Source organism: Hylobates moloch, unplaced genomic scaffold (genome assembly GCF_009828535.3).
Source record: "Hylobates moloch isolate HMO894 unplaced genomic scaffold, HMol_V3 SCAFFOLD_8, whole genome shotgun sequence".
NCBI lineage: Eukaryota > Metazoa > Chordata > Mammalia > Primates > Hylobatidae > Hylobates > Hylobates moloch.
This window is the reverse complement of record NW_026652283.1, coordinates 118876792-118889320: the sequence shown is the minus strand read 5'-3', so window position 1 is coordinate 118889320 and position 12529 is coordinate 118876792.

Here is a 12529-nt window from a genome sequence, read left to right as displayed (position 1 = left end):
AGAGGATTTTTAGGGCGGTGAAACTCCTCTGTATGATAATGTAATGGTGGGTACAGGTTATTACACATTTGCCAAAATTCACAGAACGTTCAACACCAAGGGTGAACCCTAATATAACATATGGACTCTGGGTGATGACGTGCCAATGTAGGTTCATCGATTGTAACAAATGCACCACTGTGGGGGAGGGGGATGGTGATGATAGTGGGGGAGGCTGTGTGTGTCGGTGGAGGCATATAGGGAGATTCTCAGTACCTTCTGCTCAATTTTATTGTGAACCTAAAACTGCTCTGAAATATAAAGCCTATTTTAAAATCTGTTATTTGTTGTGATTAACTTCCTCATGCCTAGTCAATATGAACTTCTGAGCCTAATTATGCATTCACTGTCTTGGACTCTGCTTCTCCAGAAGCGGACTCTTGGCCGCCACAAACCCTGGGTCGGCCCTATGTGTGTAGCACATCCTTTCAGCTGCACGGCTCATGCTGACAACCGAGCCATTTTCCCATTCAGATTGCGGCTGTCTTTGTGTTTGTTTGTTTTTGTTGTTTTTTGAGATGGAGTCTTAACTCTGTCACCCAGACTGGAGTGCAGTGGCGCAATCTCGGCTCACTGCAACCTCCGCCTCCCGGGTTGGAGAGATTCTCCTACCTCAGCCTCCTGAGTAGCTGGGATTACAGGCACCCGCCACGATGCCCGGCTGATTTTTGTATTTTTAGTAGAGACAGCGTTTCTCCATGTTGGCCAGGCTGGTCTCGAACTCCTGATCACAGGTGATCCTTCCACCTTGGCCTCCCAAAGTGCTGGGATTACGGGCGTGAGCCACCACGCCAAATCCAGATTGTGGCTGTCTTGATGGTGAAGTGTCTCCCATTCTGGCATTCAGCACAAGAGGGGAACGTGTTGTCTGGCTGGAGTCACCGTCACCTCTCCTCGCACGCCGCACTCACCCCCCGATTTCTTTGTAGGCATGCTGCCGTCGGGCCTGCCGGGCAGGCTGTCAAGAGCTTCGTCCTGAGATCGCTGGTCACTTGAAGGTCTCTGGCGAGGGCGTCCTGCCCTACCAAACTGGGTCACCAGGAGCTAGAAGTTTCCCTCAGTGTGGCCATCCGGCCCGGTGCTTCCATCCTTTTAATGGCTGGGAGGGAGGCCTTACTTCCCAGCGTGTTGGGTACGTTTTTGTTTCTAGAAGTTTCTGAGTTTCCTCCTTCTGCAACACAAAATGAATGGGCTTTATATTTTGATATCTCCGAGTTCCTGCTTGGCTAGAGGGAAGGAAATGGGTTTTTTCAGTAACCAAGATTCATGAGGGTGAATTTTTCTTCACAGAAAAGCTGCCATCCAGATTGTCCTGGGCGTACGAAGCCCTGTCGTATCCGCACTCGCCAGCAGAGGGCGACACACAGCCGCCTGCAGGGACAGAGCCGAAGAAGGCTCCAGGGATCTGTCCTGGATCAGCGGGGCCACCAGGCGGCTTTCCCTACTGCACCCACGCCCCCTGACAAAGTGGCCCCATCTAAGAAGACAGCCGAGGTGCCTGGGCCTGAACGTCTCAGCCAGGCTGCGCCGGGGGTCTCAGACTCCGAGCATCCCCTGAGCCCTGGAGAGCCAGCCTGGCCCTCAGGTCTCCCCTAAAAAACTCAGGGAAGGATGCTGGGGAGAAACTCCAGGGAGGAACAGACCCCCCCGCCCCGCCCACCTCCTTCGGCCAGAACATCCCAAAGATCTCCCTTCGGCGTTCCAGACCCTACACGGGGTTCTTAGAATAGGGTTGCCCAAGAAAATACAGAACGCCCAATTAAATTTGAATTCCAGATAAAGAAAAATTTGTTAGTATGCTTGCACCAAATATTGCACGGAATATGCGTATATTTTTAGAAGTGGTCTTTGTTTATGTGGAAATTCAAATGTAACTAGGTGTCTTGTATTTTCATCTGCTAAGTCATTACCACTCTCTTCGTGAGGCTCCTAGAATATTCTAGTCCAGCACAGACCAAAAGTGGGGTTCCTTCTCCCTTACCCCAGCCCCTTCTCCCCAAAACTCCTTGGAGGAGCTTCCATACCAGAGACGCTCCAATCTAAACCCCTCGCTTCAGAAAGGGCAAGGAATAGTGGATGCTTCGGGCCACGCCAATGGAGCCGCCCTAACCTCTTCTTGTCTGATGGACAGTCCACAAAGACTCGCATTTCCTCCGCTTTCTTTGGTCCTTTCAATAAAGCAACAGGCCTGTGCTTAACAGAGAGGGAAACTGAGGCACAGAGATTCCAACCTGTGCAGGGCATCAACTCAACAGACACACTTGGGGGCACAGCACATGCCTCCCAACATCACAGCTGGAAAGTGGGTGCTTGGGCCGCAGTCTCCTTTCCCCCACCCTGAGCACCGAGACCAGGATTCCACACAGAGAGCACAGCCATGTGTTCGGTACCCCACTGCCCAGCACACCAGACGGCCGGGACTCGGGGAAAGGCCTGTGAGACCGCCTGTGCAGCTGCCCCCACCAGCAGGACACCTGGGCCGTCCATGCAGCCTCGGCGACAGCCCCAGCGGCAGCCTCAGCGGCAGCCTGGCTTTCCTGTACAGCCGCTGCAGGGTGTAGGATGCTGATAACGGGAACAATGCCGCAGAGGAAAAGTGGCAGGAGCAGGACAATGAGCCGGCGGCAGGACTCTCCCAGGCCGGCGGGAGCGAGGAAGGACTCGTGGGTCCCAGGGGCCAGGCTGGAGACTGCACCGCGGCGGGCGCTTGGGGGACGCCACAGGCTCCACTCCCCAGGGAGGCAGCCACACATCCCTGTGGGTGGGGCAGCTGCAGACAGGGACCCCTGTCCCTGAGATGGGCCCTTCCTGCCTTCCATGTGCAGGAGGGCAGGTCGCCTGTCAGAGCAGCTTCCAGGATGGCCACAGTTATGACCGCAGGCGATCCAGGAACCTCTCACTCTGTCGCTCTCCTGTCCCTCCAACACCCAGCAGGAGGCCTTCTCACCCCGAGCCCATGAGAGCGTCTGTGTCCACAAAGGACACCCAGGTGGGCCTGCCGGTCACTCAGGTAGGCTGGCCACTGGGGCGGCAGGGAAACAAAATATCTCGAGGCTTGGCCCAGCATCGGACCATGTTGTAGAGATGGCCACGTGCCTTGCGGGAGCTGCTGAAACGGTCCCCAAGAGCAGCTGCCTCTGCCCTGAGCCGGCTGGTGGCTGAGATGGCAGGAGGGCAGCATGCTCTTTCTATGGCTCATGGCACGCAGTAGGGGTGGCATGGATGTGAGTGGCATCTATAATCCCACCCTCCCAGCAGGAATGGGGATACTCACCAGGGGGGCCCGCGGAGTGAAGGCTAAGCCCCTTTCCTCTGCAGCATTCACAGGGCTGGGGATGAGACCACGTCTGTGGGTTCACTCTCCAGCTCCACCTTATACTGAAAAGGCCTTAGAGCAACCTATAAGATGCAAACAGTTTAACAGGATCAAATACATTAATAAGGAACACCTGTCTTCACCCGCCAAGCCCAGCCCCCAGCACCTCCCCTGGCAGACACCTGCAGTCACCTCAAAGCATCAGCTGTGAAGGGGAACAGCAGGCTCAGCTGGTAAAAGCCAGGGAGGGTAGCTCTCGAGGCCTCTGACTCCACCCCTAGGGGGCCTACAGGCCGCTGCCCGGGTTGGGCAGGTGCATGTTGTACACCAGGTGCTACCCTGGGGCCAATCGTGGGTCCCCAGCACGGAGCTGTGCAGTTCAGAGGGATTCTAGCACCTTCTCCGGGTGGGGACCACCGGCAGCATTTGCTGCCCTGGTCCAATGGGCCACTGCCTCTCCCTCGCGTACCCAGGGGGACCACACTGGGCTGGGTCCCAGCAGGCCCCTCCCCAACACAATCAAGGCTGTTACTCCAGAGCTCCTATTATGGTCTGTTTTGTCAGCACTTGGCATGCAATCAACAGTGGTGACACCAATTACTTGTGTCATAGCTTGTAGGGAAGACGGAGATGTATGACACCCAGCATAGGGGCCATCCATCAGGGCCTGAGAGGGACCGAGGGCCTGTCACAGTGACAGGGAGTGTGGTGGCAGCGTGGGGGGGGTAGTGAAGCCAGAGAATCTCAGGACGGCCGGGTGGCAAAGTGGTTTACATCATCAGAATTAGTGTCTGGGCAGGGAGTGAGGCCTGGCTTCCAGGAACCAGGCATGAGGCAAAATGCCTCCCTCTCCCCCAACGCCTGAGCTCTGGCCAAGCTGGACCCTGGCCGTCTTCCAAGCCTCTGCACTGTGGACACTTCTGTTCCCTGCCCTGGAATCTCCCCCACCCCAACGCTCCTCTTTCTTCAAGGAGCCTTTCCCCATTTACTCCACCTCCACCCCAGCGTGAATGTGCTTTCTTGCTCCTGGCTTAGCAGCAGCAGCATTCAAAACCATTGAAGCCAATGTCAGCCTGTCACAATAACTAACTTATTAAATATTCATGATGATGTGTCTGTACCATCTGAATTCCCACAACCACCGAGGTGGGTGGGAGGCCAACGTGTAAAACGAGGTGCAGAGACATTGGGAACTTGCCCTGAGTCGTGCTCTTCAGGAGCAGAGAGTGGCAGACGGGCAAACTGCAGGCACGGAAGAAGGCGTGACGGGGTCCACCCGCTGCACCTTCAGGACCTACAGATGGGCTACTGGGGAACCCAGGCTAGATCGAGGGAGGACAATGGCTGGCTGGATGATCGGGTTCTGGAAGTTCCACCAGCCTCAGGAGGATGTGGGCTTTCAGGGGTGCCTGCCAGGGGAGAGAGAAGCCCACGCCCCCGTCTCTGCTGACTCTCGTGCTCTGCCAGTCTCCGGATTCCCCTCACAAGAGGCCCTTCCTCTGGAGGAGCTCTCCAAGTCTCCTGCTGATCTTTCTGCCTCAGTTTTCTCATCTGTCCAATGGGTCTAGCAAGCCTGGCCTTGACGCTTCATGGGTCGTGCTGAGGGACAGAGGAAACCAGCCGGGCTTTGTGAAATGTACAGGGCAACTCACCCGTGAGGTGTCGTCTACTGGGTTCCTCTGATCTGTCTCTGTGGGGTGGGGAAGGGAGGGCAATGGAACCCTGAGCCGTGGAGAAGGTCATGTCTTCGCCATGGTTCAAAAAGCCTGAGGCAGGGGCTGGGTGCCAGTGGCTCATACCTGTAATCCCAGAACTTTGGGAGGCCAAGGAGGGCCTGAGCCCACAGGTTCAAGACCACCCTGAGCAACATGACGAGACTGCATCTCTACCAAAAAAAGAAAAAAAAATTAGCCAGGAGAGGTGGTGCACACCTGTAGTCCCAGGTACTTGGGAGGCTAAAGTGGGAGGATCACCGGAGCCTGGGAGGTGGAGGCTGCAGTGAGCTGTGATCGTGCCACTGAACTCGTCTGGGCGACAGAATGAGAGACTCTGTTTCAAAAAACAAAAAGAAGAAAAAGGCTGAGGCTGGTGGACCCCAGGCTCTAAACCAGGACTACTCGAGTCCAGTACATGGCTTTTGTTCTACTCCAGGGAGTGTCACGGAAATTTAGGGGTGACTCAGCCCCGTGTTTCAGAGCGGCAAAGGGCTTTAGCAGGTCGTAGGTGAGGAAACAGGCCCAGAAGAGTGAAGGAGCTGGTTCAAGGTTCAAGGTCATCCAGCTTATTACAAAAGAGCTAACACCAGAACCCCCCTCCCGAGGTGGCCAGGAGGGTCCCCCTACAACGGTCCTCTAGGGGGTCTTCGTAGAAACTAACAATTGGCGAGTACAGAATTCTTCTGTCTTTAGTCTCGATTCTTCGTTCCAGAGACCACTTTCCCCGCGGCAGTGTTAGGAGCTTCTCAATCCACATCTCCTTCTAGGAATTAACGAAGGAGCGAGGCATGGGACCCGCAAAGAACCGCGCAGAATTGTCGAATAACTCACCTGCTGTGCCGCTGAGGAGGTTCAGGCCAAAAGGGTGTGACTCGGTCAAAGTCTCACCCTCTGTGCTGGAGAGGAGACCCCAGTGCAGCCCCTGGTTCTGCTCCTGCGCTGCCACACCCCCGCGCCTCCCTGCATCGCAGGGCAAGTCACCCACACACAGCGCTATGTGCCAGGACGGGACTGGCCCAGTCTGGGCCACTGTTCTAGCTGCTCTCTCCTTGATCTTCCTCACTCCTTCCCCAGCTCTTGATTTGCTGCACACCACAGGTCACCTGCAAATGCTAAATAAACGCATCCAGACACCCAAATGTGGGGAACCAGGACCCCAGTGCCTGCCGGCTGCCTTGGGGCTCCTGAATGAGGGCAGGCAAGCCAGGGATGGAAAATGCACCATCAGCACTTCTGTTATTTAATGGGGCCCTGTTGCATTAATTAATTAAATGTCTTCTATTTCTGAGAAGCGGCAGAGCTGTGCCTGCTTAGAGCTGGGGTGCAAGGGGTGGTTGAGACTCCATCCTGTTCCCTGGAAGGAAATGTGGAAGCAGAGCCCGGAGTGCTGAGAGAGGGGGTGGGCAGCTCCCCTGTCTCACCTCGCGGCTGCCACCACGCCTGAGTGTAAACGGGGTGTAAACCCTGAAAGGCTTTGCACCCCTGTCTGGGCTCAGCAGGCTGTGCGGAAGGGGCTTCGAGGCTCCAGAGGAACACACTAGAAAGGGGAGGGAAAAAAGGCTCAGGGAGGGAACATCACACACCGGGGCCTGTCGGGGAGTTGGGAGCAAGGGGAGGGAGAGCATTAGGACAAATACCTAATGCATGTGGGGCTTAAAATCTCGGCTGACAGGTGCAGCAAACCACCATGGCACATGCATACTTATGTAACAAACCTGCATGTTCTGCACATGCATCCTGGAACTTAAAGCAAAATGTTTTTTAAAAGAATAAAATCAACTGTAATTCCCCCCACCCCTCCCCCCCGCCGAAGAAAAGACAGCGAAGAAAACGCACATCGGCTCAGGGAGTGGCGTAATGGGAAGATTTCAGCGTGATGTATGGTGCTGGGGACGTTATTAATGGTTTGCTGATTTTTACCTTTAAAACCTTTGGGCAGATTATTTATTATGTCCTTGGCGTGCCTATGATCTATGGAGGGGCACTAATCTCCGAGCACGGCCTCTCATGTTCCTGCTCTTCGACAGCGTCTTAATTAGGCCAGAACGCTGTCCTCCCCACCCCGGCCCCGTGCCCACCCCTGTGCAGGAAGGTGGCGATCTGAGGCTTACGCTCTCAGGCCCATGGAGCCTGCAAATCAGAGAACCTGGTTCCTAGGCCTAGCTTGGCATTGACTTGCTGTGTGACCTTAGGCAGGTACACAACCTCTCTGGGCCTCTATGCTGTTATCTCTCAAATGAGAGCGATGCACTACACAAGCTGCAGCGACGCAGAGAGGCAGCATGGCAGAGCTAAGATGCAGCAGGCGCGTGGCCCTCATGGTGCCAAAGTCCTGTGCTTCTATGGCATGAGAATTGGGAAACAGCGACGAGGCTCCAGTGGCTGACTGTCACAGCCCTAGACACTGAGGGTTTCTGGATATGGCGAGAAGTCCTCCTTTCTCGTCTTGGCCCCGATGCCGTGGCTGCTAACCACAGCATGGGCCTTTCGAATCCTTGGCTCCCAGAGCTGAGAAGGGGCGGCTGAGTCCGCCAGAGGCATAGGCACCCTGGGTCACCATGCTGGTTGGGGACAGAGCTGGCGTGAGAAGCCAGGTGTAGTAAGGAAGGCCATTGTGGCAGGAGAAGTGTGTGGCCTCAGGCAGAAACATCTGGAAGGGAGAACGCCAGACCTCTCATGCTGGCCTGAACACCCTCCCGCAGGAACCCCGGCATCCTGACAGTCCTGGGCTCTCTCTGACACACACAGCCATGTCCCCTACAAGAAACAAGCCTGACCGACAGCGACCCTCACCTCTCTCAGACTCTCAGCCACTCCTTTCTGGGTCTGTGTTTGGGGGGCCTGGTGGCTGCGTGGCCTTCAACCCAGGGCCAGGCCTTGAGCTGGCGGCTGGGCTGGCTGGGCCCCATCCTCACTAAAGCCACAGGCAGGACCTCACAGGCCTGCCCCTCATTGGCTAAAGCTCCGCGTTATTTTTCTGATAGACCCTGAGGAGGTGCCACGCTTCCTCCTCCCAGTGTTGGCCACTCTAACGATACACTCACACCTTCCAAATGGGCGCCTCTCAGCTCTCCGGCCTGGGGGACATCAGAGTCCCTTCCTCAGCTGGGCAGCATTTCTGTCACTCTCAGCTCCCTCTCTGCCCCACGCCCACTACTCAGAGGCCCTTCTGCCCCCGCATTGCACGCACGCACATAAACACATATGCACGTGTGCACACATGTGCATGCTGTGTAACCTGTCTGGGGTTTCTCGTGATAGGGGTCACCCCATCCTAAGGTCCCCTCAGCCCCCTAGCCCCAGCTCGTGACCACTAGCCATCCTAGCCCAAGCCCTGCCTCCTGGAGAAGCCTCTCACTGCTACTGTCCCCGGCCCAGGACCTCACATGGCACTTGCTGTCCAGGCCACTTCTGTGCAACTCTCCATTTCCTCAGCCACCCTCTGGGTTCGGTGCTGTCACTGAGACCCCTGGGTGCATGGAGTAGGACTGCTGCTCTATTCTGTCACTTATCCATCAGGAGGGCAGCACCTGTGACCAACAAACCCCTGGGGAGGAAGAGGTGGTACACACGGCAGGTGCGCACTGAAGTGGGGACAGGAAGGGGCAGTGCTTTCGGCTCTGCAGCCTCAGCTGCTGCCACATGGCCTGACCCAGAACAGCTGCTCAGACCAGGATGCAGGGGACACCATCTAGCTTCACAGTAGAGATGAAGAGTTCTTGACCCAGGAGGGAATGGACTCAGCTTATCCTATAGTTTTCTCTCCTCACCTTCGCCTCTTGAATTGAGAACTTTTTGCAGGTTTAATTCTGATGTGCATTTGGGGAGCTCAGGTGTATTTGGAAGCTGAGCTCAAAAATGAGAAAAGAACCATTGCTACTCTATGGCAGAATGAAAGAGCTGCAAAGCATTCTCTGTACCTCTGGGTCCCCAACACTCTGGGAAGCTGCCTGTCCTGTCGGGGCCTGTCTCTCACAAGCCAGGTATAATCTCACGTTGCTGAGGCAAATAGAATGTGGGGCCCAGCCTTTTCCAGGGAGATGAGTCACTTTCCAGCTCTCGCCCTTCCCACTTTTCCACTGCTTAACCCCGCGGGTGCCTGTCCCTGGCTTTGCCGTTTCTTGCAATTCTTGTGGTAGGTGGAGCTTTGGGAAGTCACCCAGTCCGTTGCTTTGCCTGGAGACCGGGTGCTGCCGAGCCAGGCTGGAGTGTTGGGGTCAGTCTTGCTCCTTCTGGGACGCAGTGGGAAGAGTGAGGAATCAGGAGGGGAATGCTCATCCCCTCCTGGCCGTGGGCTCTGGGGCAGGCACCGTGGCCCTGAACTTCAGTCTTTTCAGCTATAGAGTGGAGCAGTCACTGGGGCCCTGGGGGCAAGGCTATTTGTCCTCATGCGGGACAGGCCCATGTGCTGCAGAATGTTTCATATTCCAGCCCCTGGAGGTAAAATAGCACCGGCATCCCCAGTCCCTGGGACGAGCAAAAACACTTGACACTTTTCCAAGGCTGCCCACAACTGGAAATCCACAAAATCCCTGTTCCTTAGAAAAGACAGGCCGGTGGAGGGTGTCAGGTCGGGTCCTGGGGTGGGGCTGAGACACACCCAGGAGAGCCTGGGAGGTTCTGTCCTGCAGACCAAGGGCAGGGAGTCAACATGGCCCAGAGTGCGGCCCAGCAAGTCTCAGCCGCAGCAGGCGGGGGCGATGGGGCTTCGAGGAGAGATGATGGGGGTGAAGCCCAGCCCAGGGGCTGCAGGCCAGAGGACTCTTCGCCCATAGGGTTAGGGCAGGCTGCATGGAAAAGGGAGCCCCTGCTTGGAGGGAGTGGGGTTTGGTCCAAATCCTGCCTTGGGCATCCACCTGCCAAATGTCCTTGGAGGAGTCTCTTCTGAACCTGCCTCTTCATCCAAGACAAACTTGCAGGGATGTGGTCAGGATTCAAAGTGGCTCTGCACACAAGAGCCTTTGGGGTATAGATATGAGGAGTGCAATGAGTGAAGGAAAGTTGTATTGGGGAGAGGGAGGAGATTGCATCTTTAAGAACAAGGCAAAGCCCCCATGGAAGGAATTCCCGGGCAGAGCTGAGTTCCCCAGGCGAGGACCCAAGCCCAGGGGAAAAGGCAGCGGTCCAGCTCCCGGAGTGCAGAACTCAGTCAGGCCCCAGATGATCGCAGGGCTGCTTCTATACCTCTGCCCCAAGGACAGGGCTATCCTGGGGTCTGGAGGTCCCAAGGGCCTCAGCAATGGGGCCCCGCACACATCCACGCACTCTCTGACCTGCGCCCCTGACTATTCCCTGTTCACCATCCGAGTCCACGCTTGGCCTCTCTGTTTCCACACTCCTGTGGCCACCTCCATCTGGAACATCCCCCACTTTTATCTCCCGCATCAAAGCTCGTCCCACAAGCTTGGACCAAGCGTCACTGTCCCACTGCTTTCGGGGAGGCCCCTGCTGCCTGCAGTGTCCACAGCGTCCACCTACATCCTGCTCCACTCTCACTGGAGCGTATCAGCCTTGGTCTTAGGGGAAACTCCGTCACCCCCAAATAAAAATACCTCAAGTTGCTTTTCTTGGACTGACATACCCAACTCTGCTAGAAAAAAGGAACACAGTGGCCGGGCGCGGTGGCTCACCCCTGTAATCCCAGCACTTTGGGAGGCCGAGGTGGGTGGATCATCTAAGGTCAGGAGTTTCAGACCAGCCTGGCCAACACGGTGAAACCCCGTCTATACTAAAAATACAAAAATCAGCCTAGTGTTGCGGCGCATGCCTGTAATCTCAGCTAGTCTGGAGGCTGAAGCAGGAGAATCGCTTGAACCCGGGAGGCGCAGATTGCAGTAAGCTGAGATCGTGTCACTACACTCCAGCCTGGGTGACAGAGCTAGACTCTGTCTCAAAAAGAAAGAAAGAAAAAAGGAACAGAGTGATGACATTTGCCAACAAGGAGCGTCCGTGGTGACCAGGGGCGGCTGATGGCTTAGAAGCCTTGTCTCACGGCCATCTCAACAGCTCAGTGGGGCAGGGACTATTAATTTCCTCCTTTCCAGATGTAGGCAGTTAAGTGAACGGCAGCTCCTGGTGCCGCGAGGCTGGAACCCCTCGGTGCCCCCCAGAGCCTGCCCTCCGCCTGCCCGGTGCTGCCTCCAGGACAGGGTCCGGCCAGGATGCGCCTGAGCCACCGTCCTGGGGAAAGGAGCCAGGAGGAAACCTCCTCCTCGTCCCTGAGCTTCAGCAAAATATCTTAGTAAAAGCACATTTTTTTCCAAGTCATTAACAATAAGGCTTTTGGTAGGTGTCTGTGATGTGCAGGTCGCTGTCAGCAGGCCGGAGCAGGAGGGGCCGTGGGCAGCCCTGACCTCCAAGGCAGTGGTGTGTGGGCCTGTGGGTACACTCTGAGCCCAGGAAGGGGCTGGGTGCTCCAGACGGCAAAGGCCCTTTAACCCAGGCCGATGTGAGCCTGTGGGTGCTGTGCCCAGGACGGGCATGGAGTACTCCATAGAGCAAAGGCCCTGCAGGCCCAGGCATCTGGTGCTGGACTAGTGGCTTCCTGGACACTGGGAGCTGCTAGGCTGGGGCAAGAGGAAGATGGGTGAAGAGGGAGGGACAGCAGGCTAGGATGGGGGAGGGGTGGGAGGAGAGAGAAGGAGAAGGAGGGGAGTAAGGGAGGTAGGGAAATGGGGGGAGCAGAACCCAGGCTGATGGGCTGGCCCTGGCTGGGGCTAGTGAGAGGCCCTTGGGTGGTTGCAGGCAGAGGCAGCATGGTGAGGTTTCTCTTTTCCAGAGGTAAGTGGTGGCAAGTGGTGAGGACAGAGTGGCGTGGGGAAGTCTGGATGTGGGGACACCCTGAGGAGGCAGGTGGAGGGGTTGGGAAGGCAGGAACTGCTGTGCCTGGGGCAGCTTTAGTAGATTCAGGGCTGAGAGCTGGGGGTGGGGGTGGATAAGCCTGGGATGGCCGGGGGCCTGATCTAGCCATGGGAACAAGAGCAGGCTGAGGACGAGGACAGTGCGTGCCTTCTGCTCTGGGTGTGTGGCTCCCAGGCAATGTGGTGAAGGGAGCTGAGAGAGATCCTGGGCCTGAGCCACGGACTTGGGAGTCCTCTGCACAAAACCAGGGGCAGGAACAGCAGAGCACGGATGGGCTCACCCGGGGGGCTGAGGGCACAGGCAGGCAGTGGGTGGAGGATAGGGAGACACCGACGTTCCCCCTTCGAGGTGCCAGAGCTGGGCTAGAGAGGGCCAGAGATGGTCACCGAGCTGGGGTCAGTGCCTTAGGAGTGCTGGCCACCACCGTCTAGGGATATTATAACTGAGAACACCCCAGCCTTTGGAAAATAGGATCATAGCCAGCAGTGATTCAGGGCCCAGCGGGTGGTGGGGGAGGTGAGTGGAGAGGGGAGGAGAGAAAGAGGTGATGGAGGAGGCGGGCAGGGCGGGGGAGAGTATGCTCCTCACCCACAGAGCT